The sequence below is a fragment of the Heterodontus francisci genome, chromosome 16 (assembly GCF_036365525.1).
Source record: "Heterodontus francisci isolate sHetFra1 chromosome 16, sHetFra1.hap1, whole genome shotgun sequence".
NCBI classification, from domain to species: Eukaryota; Metazoa; Chordata; class Chondrichthyes; order Heterodontiformes; family Heterodontidae; genus Heterodontus; species Heterodontus francisci.
The window spans coordinates 86,698,928-86,714,099 of record NC_090386.1 but is presented as its reverse complement, the minus strand read 5'-3'; the positions used below and the strand labels follow the sequence as shown (position 1 = coordinate 86,714,099).

General features: G+C 41.1%; 1 protein-coding gene across 2 annotated transcripts in view; it reads left to right on the top strand.

The window, feature by feature from the left end:
• Nucleotides 1-2,246: 2,246 nt before the first annotated feature.
• The window catches only part of cyld2 (cylindromatosis (turban tumor syndrome) 2), a 73,187-nt gene continuing 60,261 nt past the window's right edge, over nt 2,247-15,172 (top strand). For both annotated transcript variants that reach the window (XM_068048543.1, XM_068048542.1), the window contains exon 1: nt 2,247-2,276. The gene's annotated coding sequence lies outside the window, so the exon portion shown is untranslated. The remainder of the gene's footprint in view (nt 2,277-15,172) is intronic.

The following is a 15,172-nucleotide window of genomic DNA, read 5'->3' as shown; positions in this document are numbered from 1 at the left end:
GTTAGTGACCTCTCTGCTAAGAGAAATTGGTCCTTTCTATCCACTCTAGGCCCCTCATAACTTTATATATGTAAATTAAATGTCCCCTCAGCTTCCTCTGTTCCCAAAAACAACCCCAGCCTATCTAATCTTTGCTTACAGCTAAAATTCTCTATTCCTGGCAAAATCCTTGTTAATTTTTTCTGTACCCTCTCTAGTGCTATCACATCCTTCCTGTAATGTGGTGATTAGAGCTGTACTCAGTACTCTAGCTGTGGCTTAACTATGTTTTATACAGTTCTAGCATAGCTTCCCTGCTCTTATATTCTATGCCTCTGTTAGTAAAGGAAAGTATTCCATATGCAATCTTAATCACTTTATCTTCTGTCCTGCGACCTTCAGGAATCTGTGGACATGCACACCGATGTCCCGCTGTTCCTCTACACTTTTCAATATCCTATCATTTGTCTTGCACTCCCTTGCCTTGTTTGTCTTCCCTAAAAATATTACCTCACACTTCTCCAGATTGAATTCCATTTGCCACTTTTCTGCAACAGTCCATTGATACCTTTCTGCAATCCACAACTTTCTTCCTCACGATCAACCACATGGCTAATTTTTGCATCATCTGCAACTTCTTAATCATGCCCCCTATATTTAAATCATTGAGATGTGCCATGAAAAGCAAGGGATCTATTACTGTGCCCTGCAGGACCCCACCAGAAACAACCTTCCAGTAACAAAAATGCCCATCGCTCATTGCCTTTGCTTCCTGTCACTGTGCCAATTTTTTATCCAACTTACCACTTTCCCTTGGATGCCATGTGTTTTTACTTTTCTGACCAGTCTACCATGTGGGATCTTGTCAAAATCCTTGCTGAAATCCATCTAGACTACATCAAACGCATGACCATCATTAACCCTCCTTGTTACCTCCTCAAAAAATTCAGTCAAGTTGCTCAGACATGGGCTTTGCTTAACAAATCCATGCTGACTGTCCGTGATTAATCTGTACCTTTCTAAATAACGACTTAACTAAATCATCAATTTCAACCAAAACATTAAACAGTTTTTTCTCTTTACAACCTTTTTGGGTTTTTTTTGATTTTCAGTGTGTACTAAATATTGACCTTCTAATTCACACATGCTATGACAGTTAAGTTTATTCACTTAAATAAATCCCATGGTTAATACTTAACACGTCATGCGTTATAACATGACTACTTGTCAAATCACATGTTTCTCTGACAAAGTCACAGAGAATAACTGCCCAGAAGGTCATGGAGCAAAGTCAAACAGTATGTTAATGGTGTGCTGAAAGACAAAGCATTACTGCAGAGAGGGTGTTAGTTGACAGAAAAATAGAGCAACCTGGCCCCAAGCACAAACTTGACAAAAAAAGCAGTGGGTAGGCACATGGTAAAAAAAATGGAACGGTTAAACAAAATGAAATAAACACATAAAAAATAAAAAAAAATAACTAAAAATAAAAAGGGGGGAGGGGCCGTCATTCTCTGAAATTATTGAACTCAATATTCAGTCCAGCAGGCTGTAGCGTGCCTAACCGGTAAATAAGATGGTGTTCCCTGAGCTTGTGTTGATGTTTGCTGGAACACTGCAGCAATCCCAGGACAGATATGTGGGCGTGAGAGCAGGGGCGTGTGTTGAAATGGCCAGCAACTGGAAGCTCAAGGTCATGCTTTCAGACTGAGTGGAGGTATTCTGCAAAGCGGTCACCCAACCTGCGTTTGGTCTCCCCAATGTAGAGGAGACCACATTGTGAGCAGCGAATGCAGTATACTAAATTGAAGGAAGTACGAGTAAATCACTGCTTCACCTGAAAGGAATGTTTGGGACCTTGGATAGTGAGGAGAGAGGAGGTGAATGGGCAGGTATTACACCTCCTGCGATTGCACGGGAAGGTGACATGGGAAGGGGACGAGGTGTTGGGGTAATGGGGGAGTGGACCAGGGTGTCGCGGAGGGAGTGATCCCTTCGGTTGCTGACAGGGGAGTAAGGGAAAGAATCTCTCTGGCTAGATTAAATAAAGTGGCAGCATACCAAACTCTATAACAACATTTGTGTTTTTTTGTAAAGGATGACACACTCTGCATTTTGTGATGAGCATTCAGCTACTTTTGAAAAATACATGGTGCACTTCCCCAGATACCCCATGACGCCTTTTGCAAGGTTGCAGGGACAGTAGCAGCCAGTCCCCAGGAGCACGTGGCTGACTAACGGCCGGGTCTCGCGAGATCTAGGGGCGGCGCATGCGTAGCTCTCAGGGTGTCGCGGCGGTAAGTGGGTGTTGGGGGGAGGGGAAACGATTCCGCTTTAAAAATATCACCCAGGCGAAGTAAATAAACCCGAAGTCGTTGGGGGGATCGCGACAGCAAAGGGAATGGTCGGCGGCGGGGCCGGGAGGTTTGTTTCTCGCTTGAGAGAGAAAGATGAGGTGGCAGCGGACTGGGCCGAACTGCATCTCAGCCTCTTCCTCTTGGTGGTCTAAAGGGCGAAATGGTTTTCAAATCAATGCAGCCCCTGTCCAGTTTATAAATCTACATTCGGTGTATCCCAGCCCCATGTCCAGTTTATAAATCTAAATTCTGTGTATCCCAGTCCCATGTCCAGTTTATAAATCTAAATTCGGTGTATCCCAGCCCCATGTCCAGTTTATAAATCTAAATTCTGTGTATCCCAGCCCCATATCCAGTTTATAAATCTAAATTCGGTGTATCCCAGCCCCATGTCCAGTTTATAAATCTAAATTCTGTGTATCCCAGTCCCATGTCCAGTTTATAAATCTACATTCGGTGTATCCCAGCCCCATGTCCAGTTTATAAATCTAAATTCTGTGTATCCCAGTCCCATGTCCAGTTTATAAATCTAAATTCGGTGTATCCCAGCCCCATGTCCAGTTTATAAATCTAAATTCGGTGTATCCCAGCCCCATGTCCAGTTTATAAATCTAAATTCTGTGTATCCCAGCCCCATGTCCAGTTTATAAATCTAAATTCTGTGTATCCCAGCCCCATGTCCAGTTTATAAATCTAAATTCGGTGTATCCCAGCCCCATGTCCAGTTTATAAATCTAAATTCGGTGTATCCCAGCCCCTGTCCAGTTTATAAATCTACATTCGGTGTATCCCAGCCCCATGTCCAGTTTATAAATCTAAATTCGGTGTATCCCAGCCCCATGTCCAGTTTATAAATCTACATTCGGTGTATCCCAGCCCCATGTCCAGTTTATAAATCTAAATTCTGTGTATCCCAGCCCCATGTCCAGTTTATAAATCTAAATTCGGTGTATCCCAGCCCCATGTCCAGTTTATAAATCTAAATTCTGTGTATCCCAGTCCCATGTCCAGTTTATAAATCTAAATTCGGTGTATCCCAGCCCCATGTCCAGTTGATAAATCTAAATTCGGTGTATCCCAGCCCCATGTCCAGTTTATAAATCTAAATTCTGTGTATCCCAGCCCCATGTCCAGTTTATAAATCTAAATTCGGTGTATCCCAGCCCCATGTCCAGTTTATAAATCTAAATTCTGTGTATCCCAGCCCCATGTCCAGTTTATAAATCTAAATTCGGTGTATCCCAGCCCCATGTCCAGTTTATAAATCTAAATTCGGTGTATCCCAGCCCCTGTCCAGTTTATAAATCTACATTCGGTGTATCCCAGCCCCATGTCCAGTTTATAAATCTAAATTCGGTGTATCCCAGCCCCATGTCCAGTTTATAAATCTAAATTCGGTGTATCCCAGCCCCATGTCCAGTTTATAAATCTACATTCGGTGTATTCCAGCCCCATGTCCAGTTTATAAATCTAAATTCTGTGTATCCCAGCCCCATGTCCAGTTTATAAATCTAAATTCGGTGTATCCCAGCCCCATGTCCAGTTTATAAATCTAAATTCGGTGTATCCCAGCCCCATGTCCAGTTTATAAATCTAAATTCGGTGTATCCCAGCCCCATGTCCAGTTTATAAATCTAAATTCGGTGTATCCCAGCCCCATGTCCAGTTTATAAATCTAAATTCTGTGTATCCCAGCCCCATGTCCAGTTTATAAATCTAAATTCGGTGTATCCCAGCCCCATGTCCAGTTTATAAATCTAAATTCGGTGTATCCCAGCCCCATGTCCAGTTTATAAATCTAGATTCTGTGTATCCCAGCCCCATGTCCAGTTTATAAATCTAAATTCGGTGTATCCCAGCCCCATGTCCAGTTTATAAATCTAAATTCTGTGTATCCCAGCCCCATGTCCAGTTTATAAATCTAAATTCGGTGTATCCCAGCCCCATGTCCAGTTTATAAATCTAAATTCGGTGTATCCCAGCCCCTGTCCAGTTTATAAATCTACATTCGGTGTATTCCAGTCCCATGTCCAGTTTATAAATCTACATTCGGTGTATCCCAGCCCCTGTCCAGTTTATAAATCTAAATTCGGTGTATCCCAGCCTCATGTCCAGTTTATAAATCTAAATTCGGTGTATCCCAGCCTCATGTCCAGTTTATAAATCTAAATTCGGTGTATCCCAGCCCCATGTCCAGTTTATAAATCTAAATTCTGTGTATCCCAGCCCCATGTCCAGTTTATAAATCTAAATTTGGTGTATCCCAGCCCCATGTCCAGTTTATAAATCTAAATTCGGTGTATCCCAGCCCCATGTCCAGTTTATAAATCTAAATTCTGTGTATCCCAGCCCCATGTCCAGTTTATAAATCTAAATTCGGTGTATCCCAGCCCCATGTCCAGTTTATAAATCTAAATTCGGTGTATCCCAGCCCCTGTCCAGTTTATAAATCTACATTCGGTGTATTCCAGTCCCATGTCCAGTTTATAAATCTACATTCGGTGTATCCCAGCCCCTGTCCAGTTTATAAATCTACATTCGGTGTATTCCAGCCCCATGTCCAGTTTATAAATCTACATTCGGTGTATCCCAGCCCCATGTCCAGTTTATAAATCTAAATTCGGTGTATCCCAGTCCCATGTCCAGTTTATAAATCTAAATTCGGTGTATCCCAGCCCCATGTCCAGTTTATAAATCTACATTCGGTGTATCCCAGCCCCTGTCCAGTTTATAAATCTAAATTCGGTGTATCCCAGCCCCTGTCCAGTTTATAAATCTACATTCGGTGTATTCCAGCCCCATGTCCAGTTTATAAATCTACATTCGGTGTATCCCAGCCCCATGTCCAGTTTATAAATCTAAATTCGGTGTATCCCAGTCCCATGTCCAGTTTATAAATCTACATTCGGTGTATTCCAGCCCCATGTCCAGTTTATAAATCTACGTTCGGTGTATTCCAGTCCCATGTCCAGTTTATAAATCTAAATTCGGTGTATCCCAGCCCCATGTCCAGTTTATAAATCTAAATTCGGTGTATTCCAGTCCCATGTCCAGTTTATAAATCTAAATTCGGTGTATCCCAGCCCCATGTCCAGTTTATAAATCTAAATTCGGTGTATCCCAGCCCCATGTCCAGTTTATAAATCTACATTCGGTGTATCCCAGCCCCATGTCCAGTTTATAAATCTAAATTCGGTGTATCCCAGCCCATGTCCAGTTTATAAATCTACATTCGGTGTATTCCAGTCCCATGTCCAGTTTATAAATCTAAATTCGGTGTATCCCAGCCCCATGTCCAGTTTATAAATCTAAATTCGGTGTATCCCAGCCCCATGTCCAGTTTATAAATCTACATTCGGTGTATCCCAGCCCCTGTCCAGTTTATAAATCTAAATTCGGTGTATCCCAGCCCCTGTCCAGTTTATAAATCTACATTCGGTGTATTCCAGCCCCATGTCCAGTTTATAAATCTACATTCGGTGTATCCCAGCCCCTGTCCAGTTTATAAATCTAAATTCGGTGTATCCCAGCCCCTGTCCAGTTTATAAATCTAAATTCGGTGTATCCCAGCCCCTGTCCAGTTTATAAATCTACATTCGGTGTATTCCAGCCCCATGTCCAGTTTATAAATCTACATTCGGTGTATCCCAGCCCCTGTCCAGTTTATAAATCTAAATTCTGTGTATCCCAGCCCCTGTCCAGTTTATAAATCTACATTCGGTGTATTCCAGCCCCATGTCCAGTTTATAAATCTACATTCGGTGTATTCCAGCCCCATGTCCAGTTTATAAATCTACATTCGGTGTATTCCAGCCCCTGTCCAGTTTATAAATCTACATTCGGTGTATCCCAGCCCCTGTCCAGTTTATAAATCTACATTCGGTGTATTCCAGCCCCTGTCCAGTTTATAAATCTACATTCGGTGTATCCCAGCCCCTGTCCAGTTTATAAATCTACATTCGGTGTATTCCAGCCCCTGTCCAGTTTATAAATCTACATTCGGTGTATCCCAGCCCCATGTCCAGTTTATAAATCTACATTCGGTGTATCCCAGCCCCTGTCCAGTTTATAAATCTAAATTCGGTGTATCCCAGCCCCATGTCCAGTTTATAAATCTAAATTCGGTGTATCCCAGCCCCATGTCCAGTTTATAAATCTACATTCGGTGTATCCCAGCCCCATGTCCAGTTTATAAATCTAAATTCTGTGTATCCCAGTCCCATGTCCAGTTTATAAATCTAAATTCGGTGTATCCCAGCCCCATGTCCAGTTTATAAATCTAAATTCTGTGTATCCCAGCCCCATGTCCAGTTTATAAATCTAAATTCTGTGTATCCCAGCCCCATATCCAGTTTATAAATCTAAATTCGGTGTATCCCAGCCCCATGTCCAGTTTATAAATCTAAATTCTGTGTATCCCAGTCCCATGTCCAGTTTATAAATCTACATTCGGTGTATCCCAGCCCCATGTCCAGTTTATAAATCTAAATTCTGTGTATCCCAGTCCCATGTCCAGTTTATAAATCTAAATTCGGTGTATCCCAGCCCCATGTCCAGTTTATAAATCTAAATTCGGTGTATCCCAGCCCCATGTCCAGTTTATAAATCTAAATTCTGTGTATCCCAGCCCCATGTCCAGTTTATAAATCTAAATTCTGTGTATCCCAGCCCCATGTCCAGTTTATAAATCTAAATTCGGTGTATCCCAGCCCCATGTCCAGTTTATAAATCTAAATTCGGTGTATCCCAGCCCCTGTCCAGTTTATAAATCTACATTCGGTGTATCCCAGCCCCATGTCCAGTTTATAAATCTAAATTCGGTGTATCCCAGCCCCATGTCCAGTTTATAAATCTACATTCGGTGTATCCCAGCCCCATGTCCAGTTTATAAATCTAAATTCTGTGTATCCCAGCCCCATGTCCAGTTTATAAATCTAAATTCGGTGTATCCCAGCCCCATGTCCAGTTTATAAATCTAAATTCTGTGTATCCCAGTCCCATGTCCAGTTTATAAATCTAAATTCGGTGTATCCCAGCCCCATGTCCAGTTTATAAATCTAAATTCGGTGTATCCCAGCCCCATGTCCAGTTTATAAATCTAAATTCTGTGTATCCCAGCCCCATGTCCAGTTTATAAATCTAAATTCGGTGTATCCCAGCCCCATGTCCAGTTTATAAATCTAAATTCTGTGTATCCCAGCCCCATGTCCAGTTTATAAATCTAAATTCGGTGTATCCCAGCCCCATGTCCAGTTTATAAATCTAAATTCGGTGTATCCCAGCCCCTGTCCAGTTTATAAATCTACATTCGGTGTATCCCAGCCCCATGTCCAGTTTATAAATCTAAATTCGGTGTATCCCAGCCCCATGTCCAGTTTATAAATCTAAATTCGGTGTATCCCAGCCCCATGTCCAGTTTATAAATCTACATTCGGTGTATTCCAGCCCCATGTCCAGTTTATAAATCTAAATTCTGTGTATCCCAGCCCCATGTCCAGTTTATAAATCTAAATTCGGTGTATCCCAGCCCCATGTCCAGTTTATAAATCTAAATTCGGTGTATCCCAGCCCCATGTCCAGTTTATAAATCTAAATTCGGTGTATCCCAGCCCCATGTCCAGTTTATAAATCTAAATTCGGTGTATCCCAGCCCCATGTCCAGTTTATAAATCTAAATTCTGTGTATCCCAGCCCCATGTCCAGTTTATAAATCTAAATTCGGTGTATCCCAGCCCCATGTCCAGTTTATAAATCTAAATTCGGTGTATCCCAGCCCCATGTCCAGTTTATAAATCTAGATTCTGTGTATCCCAGCCCCATGTCCAGTTTATAAATCTAAATTCGGTGTATCCCAGCCCCATGTCCAGTTTATAAATCTAAATTCTGTGTATCCCAGCCCCATGTCCAGTTTATAAATCTAAATTCGGTGTATCCCAGCCCCATGTCCAGTTTATAAATCTAAATTCGGTGTATCCCAGCCCCTGTCCAGTTTATAAATCTACATTCGGTGTATTCCAGTCCCATGTCCAGTTTATAAATCTACATTCGGTGTATCCCAGCCCCTGTCCAGTTTATAAATCTAAATTCGGTGTATCCCAGCCTCATGTCCAGTTTATAAATCTAAATTCGGTGTATCCCAGCCCCATGTCCAGTTTATAAATCTAAATTCTGTGTATCCCAGCCCCATGTCCAGTTTATAAATCTAAATTCGGTGTATCCCAGCCCCATGTCCAGTTTATAAATCTAAATTCGGTGTATCCCAGCCCCATGTCCAGTTTATAAATCTAAATTCTGTGTATCCCAGCCCCATGTCCAGTTTATAAATCTAAATTCGGTGTATCCCAGCCCCATGTCCAGTTTATAAATCTAAATTCGGTGTATCCCAGCCCCTGTCCAGTTTATAAATCTACATTCGGTGTATTCCAGTCCCATGTCCAGTTTATAAATCTACATTCGGTGTATCCCAGCCCCTGTCCAGTTTATAAATCTACATTCGGTGTATTCCAGCCCCATGTCCAGTTTATAAATCTACATTCGGTGTATCCCAGCCCCATGTCCAGTTTATAAATCTAAATTCGGTGTATCCCAGTCCCATGTCCAGTTTATAAATCTAAATTCGGTGTATCCCAGCCCCATGTCCAGTTTATAAATCTACATTCGGTGTATCCCAGCCCCTGTCCAGTTTATAAATCTAAATTCGGTGTATCCCAGCCCCTGTCCAGTTTATAAATCTACATTCGGTGTATTCCAGCCCCATGTCCAGTTTATAAATCTACATTCGGTGTATCCCAGCCCCATGTCCAGTTTATAAATCTAAATTCGGTGTATCCCAGTCCCATGTCCAGTTTATAAATCTACATTCGGTGTATTCCAGCCCCATGTCCAGTTTATAAATCTACATTCGGTGTATTCCAGTCCCATGTCCAGTTTATAAATCTAAATTCGGTGTATCCCAGCCCCATGTCCAGTTTATAAATCTAAATTCGGTGTATTCCAGTCCCATGTCCAGTTTATAAATCTAAATTCGGTGTATCCCAGCCTCATGTCCAGTTTATAAATCTACATTCGGTGTATCCTAGCCCATGTCCAGTTTATAAATCTAAATTCGGTGTATCCCAGTCCCATGTCCAGTTTATAAATCTACATTCGGTGTATCCTAGCCCATGTCCAGTTTATAAATCTAAATTCGGTGTATCCCAGTCCCATGTCCAGTTTATAAATCTACATTCGGTGTATCCTAGCCCATGTCCAGTTTATAAATCTAAATTCGGTGTATCCCAGTCCCATGTCCAGTTTATAAATCTACATTCGGTGTATTCCAGTCCCATGTCCAGTTTATAAATCTAAATTCGGTGTATCCCAGCCCCATGTCCAGTTGATAAATCTACATTCGGTGTATCCTAGCCCATGTCCAGTTTATAAATCTAAATTCGGTGTATCCCAGTCCCATGTCCAGTTTATAAATCTACATTCGGTGTATTCCAGTCCCATGTCCAGTTTATAAATCTAAATTCGGTGTATTCCAGCCCCATGTCCAGTTTATAAATCTACATTCGGTGTATTCCAGCCCCATGTCCAGTTTATAAATCTAAATTCGGTGTATCCCAGTCCCATGTCCAGTTTATAAATCTACATTCGGTATATTCCAGCCCCATGTCCAGTTTATAAATCTAAATTCTGTGTATCCCAGCCCCATGTCCAGTTTATAAATCTAAATTCGGTGTATCCCAGTCCCATGTCCAGTTTATAAATCTAAATTCTGTGTATCCCAGCCCCATGTCCAGTTTATAAATCTAAATTCGGTGTATCCCAGCCCCATGTCCAGTTTATAAATCTACATTCGGTGTATCCTAGCCCATGTCCAGTTTATAAATCTAAATTCGGTGTATCCCAGTCCCATGTCCAGTTTATAAATCTACATTCGGTGTATTCCAGTCCCATGTCCAGTTTATAAATCTAAATTCGGTGTATCCCAGTCCTATGTCCAGTTTATAAATCTACATTCGGTGTATCCTAGCCCATGTCCAGTTTATAAATCTAAATTCGGTGTATCCCAGTCCCATGTCCAGTTTATAAATCTACATTCGGTGTATTCCAGCCCCATGTCCAGTTTATAAATCTAAATTCTGTGTATCCCAGCCCCATGTCCAGTTTATAAATCTAAATTCGGTGTATCCCAGCCCCATGTCCAGTTTATAAATCTACATTCGGTGTATCCTAGCCCATGTCCAGTTTATAAATCTAAATTCGGTGTATCCCAGTCCCATGTCCAGTTTATAAATCTACATTCGGTGTATTCCAGTCCCATGTCCAGTTTATAAATCTAAATTCGGTGTATCCCAGTCCCATGTCCAGTTTATAAATCTACATTCGGTGTATCCTAGCCCATGTCCAGTTTATAAATCTAAATTCGGTGTATCCCAGTCCCATGTCCAGTTTATAAATCTACATTCGGTGTATTCCAGCCCCTTGTCCAGTTTATAAATCTAAATTCGGTGTATCCCAGCCCCATGTCCAGTTTATAAATCTAAATTCGGTGTATCCCAGTCCCATGTCCAGTTTATAAATCTAAATTCTGTGTATCCCAGCCCCATGTCCAGTTTATAAATCTAAATTCTGTGTATCCCAGCCCCATGTCCAGTTTATAAATCTACATTCGGTGTATCCTAGCCCATGTCCAGTTTATAAATCTACATTCGGTGTATTCCAGTCCCATGTCCAGTTTATAAATCTAAATTCGGTGTATCCCAGTCCCATGTCCAGTTTATAAATCTACATTCGGTGTATCCCAGCCCCATGTCCAGTTTATAAATCTACATTCGGTGTATCCTAGCCCATGTCCAGTTTATAAATCTAAATTCGGTGTATCCCAGTCCCATGTCCAGTTTATAAATCTACATTCGGTGTATTCCAGTCCCATGTCCAGTTTATAAATCTACATTCGGTGTATTCCAGTCCCATGTCCAGTTTATAAATCTACATTCGGTGTATTCCAGTCCCATGTCCAGTTTATAAATCTACATTCGGTGTATTCCAGTCCCATGTCCAGTTTATAAATCTACATTCGGTGTATTCCAGTCCCATGTCCAGTTTATAAATCTAAATTCGGTGTATCCCAGCCCCATGTCCAGTTTATAAATCTAAATTCGGTGTATCCTAGCCCATGTCCAGTTTATGAATCTAAATTCGGTGTATCCCAGTCCCATGTCCAGTTTATAAATCTACATTCGGTGTATTCCAGTCCCATGTCCAGTTTATAAATCTAAATTCGGTGTATCCCAGTCCCATGTCCAGTTTATAAATCTACATTCGGTGTATTCCAGTCCCATGTCCAGTTTATAAATCTAAATTCGGTGTATCCCAGTCCCATGTCCAGTTTATAAATCTAAATTCGGTGTATCCCAGTCCCATGTCCAGTTTATAAATCTACATTCGGTGTATTCCAGTCCCATGTCCAGTTTATAAATCTACCATCGGTGTATCCCAGCCCCATGTCCAGTTTATAAATCTACATTCGGTGTATCCCAGTCCCATGTCCAGTTTATAAATCTACATTCGGTGTATTCCAGTCCCATGTCCAGTTTATAAATCTAAATTCGGTGTATCCCAGCCTCATGTCCAGTTTATAAATCTACATTCGGTGTATCCTAGCCCATGTCCAGTTTATAAATCTAAATTCGGTGTATCCCAGTCCCATGTCCAGTTTATAAATCTACATTCGGTGTATCCTAGCCCATGTCCAGTTTATAAATCTAAATTCGGTGTATCCCAGTCCCATGTCCAGTTTATAAATCTACATTCGGTGTATCCTAGCCCATGTCCAGTTTATAAATCTAAATTCGGTGTATCCCAGTCCCATGTCCAGTTTATAAATCTACATTCGGTGTATTCCAGTCCCATGTCCAGTTTATAAATCTAAATTCGGTGTATCCCAGCCCCATGTCCAGTTGATAAATCTACATTCGGTGTATCCTAGCCCATGTCCAGTTTATAAATCTAAATTCGGTGTATCCCAGTCCCATGTCCAGTTTATAAATCTACATTCGGTGTATTCCAGTCCCATGTCCAGTTTATAAATCTAAATTCGGTGTATTCCAGCCCCATGTCCAGTTTATAAATCTACATTCGGTGTATTCCAGCCCCATGTCCAGTTTATAAATCTAAATTCGGTGTATCCCAGTCCCATGTCCAGTTTATAAATCTACATTCGGTATATTCCAGCCCCATGTCCAGTTTATAAATCTAAATTCTGTGTATCCCAGCCCCATGTCCAGTTTATAAATCTAAATTCGGTGTATCCCAGTCCCATGTCCAGTTTATAAATCTAAATTCTGTGTATCCCAGCCCCATGTCCAGTTTATAAATCTAAATTCGGTGTATCCCAGCCCCATGTCCAGTTTATAAATCTACATTCGGTGTATCCTAGCCCATGTCCAGTTTATAAATCTAAATTCGGTGTATCCCAGTCCCATGTCCAGTTTATAAATCTACATTCGGTGTATTCCAGTCCCATGTCCAGTTTATAAATCTAAATTCGGTGTATCCCAGTCCTATGTCCAGTTTATAAATCTACATTCGGTGTATCCTAGCCCATGTCCAGTTTATAAATCTAAATTCGGTGTATCCCAGTCCCATGTCCAGTTTATAAATCTACATTCGGTGTATTCCAGCCCCATGTCCAGTTTATAAATCTAAATTCTGTGTATCCCAGCCCCATGTCCAGTTTATAAATCTAAATTCGGTGTATCCCAGCCCCATGTCCAGTTTATAAATCTACATTCGGTGTATCCTAGCCCATGTCCAGTTTATAAATCTAAATTCGGTGTATCCCAGTCCCATGTCCAGTTTATAAATCTACATTCGGTGTATTCCAGTCCCATGTCCAGTTTATAAATCTAAATTCGGTGTATCCCAGTCCCATGTCCAGTTTATAAATCTACATTCGGTGTATCCTAGCCCATGTCCAGTTTATAAATCTAAATTCGGTGTATCCCAGTCCCATGTCCAGTTTATAAATCTACATTCGGTGTATTCCAGCCCCTTGTCCAGTTTATAAATCTAAATTCGGTGTATCCCAGCCCCATGTCCAGTTTATAAATCTAAATTCGGTGTATCCCAGTCCCATGTCCAGTTTATAAATCTAAATTCTGTGTATCCCAGCCCCATGTCCAGTTTATAAATCTAAATTCTGTGTATCCCAGCCCCATGTCCAGTTTATAAATCTACATTCGGTGTATCCTCGCCCATGTCCAGTTTATAAATCTACATTCGGTGTATTCCAGTCCCATGTCCAGTTTATAAATCTAAATTCGGTGTATCCCAGTCCCATGTCCAGTTTATAAATCTACATTCGGTGTATCCCAGCCCCATGTCCAGTTTATAAATCTACATTCGGTGTATCCTAGCCCATGTCCAGTTTATAAATCTAAATTCGGTGTATCCCAGTCCCATGTCCAGTTTATAAATCTACATTCGGTGTATTCCAGTCCCATGTCCAGTTTATAAATCTAAATTCGGTGTATCCCAGTCCCATGTCCAGTTTATAAATCTACATTCGGTGTATTCCAGTCCCATGTCCAGTTTATAAATCTAAATTCGGTGTATCCCAGTCCCATGTCCAGTTTATAAATCTACATTCGGTGTATTCCAGTCCCATGTCCAGTTTATAAATCTACATTCGGTGTATTCCAGCCCCATGTCCAGTTTATAAATCTAAATTCTGTGTATCCCAGCCCCATGTCCAGTTTATAAATCTAAATTCGGTGTATCCCAGCCCCATGTCCAGTTTATAAATCTAAATTCGGTGTATCCCAGCCCCATGTCCAGTTTATAAATCTAAATTCTGTGTATCCCAGCCCCATGTCCAGTTTATAAATCTAAATTCGGTGTATCCCAGCCCCATGTCCAGTTTATAAATCTAAATTCTGTGTATCCCAGCCCCATGTCCAGTTTATAAATCTAAATTCGGTGTATCCCAGCCCCATGTCCAGTTTATAAATCTAAATTCTGTGTATCCCAGCCCCATGTCCAGTTTATAAATCTAAATTCTGTGTATCCCAGCCCCTGTCCAGTTTATAAATCTAAATTCGGTGTATCCCAGCCCCATGTCCAGTTTATAAATCTAAATTCGGTGTATCCCAGCCCCATGTCCAGTTTATAAATCTAAATTCTGTGTATCCCAGCCCCATGTCCAGTTTATAAATCTAAATTCGGTGTATCCCAGCCCCATGTCCAGTTTATAAATCTAAATTCTGTGTATCCCAGCCCCTGTCCAGTTTATAAATCTAAATTCGGTGTATCCCAGCCCCATGTCCAGTTTATAAATCTAAATTCGGTGTATCCCAGCCCCATGTCCAGTTTATAAATCTAAATTCGGTGTATCCCAGCCCCATGTCCAGTTTATAAATCTAAATTCGGTGTATTCCAGCCCCATGTCCAGTTTATAAATCTAAATTCGGTGTATCCCAGCCCCATGTCCAGTTTATAAATCTAAATTCTGTGTATCCCAGCCCCATGTCCAGTTTATAAATCTACATTCGGTGTATCCCAGCCCCATGTCCAATTTATAAATCTAAATTCGGTGTATCCCAGTCCCATGTCCAGTTTATAAATCTACATTCGGTGTATCCCAGCCCCATGTCCAGTTTATAAATCTAAATTCGGTGTATCCCAGCCCCATGTCCAGTTTATAAATCTACATTCGGTGTATCCCAGCCCCATGTCCAGTTTATAAATCTACATTCGGTGTATCCCAGCCCCATGTCCAGTTTATAAATCTAAATTCGGTGTATCCCAGTCCCATGTCCAGTTTATAAATCTAAATTCTGTGTATCCCA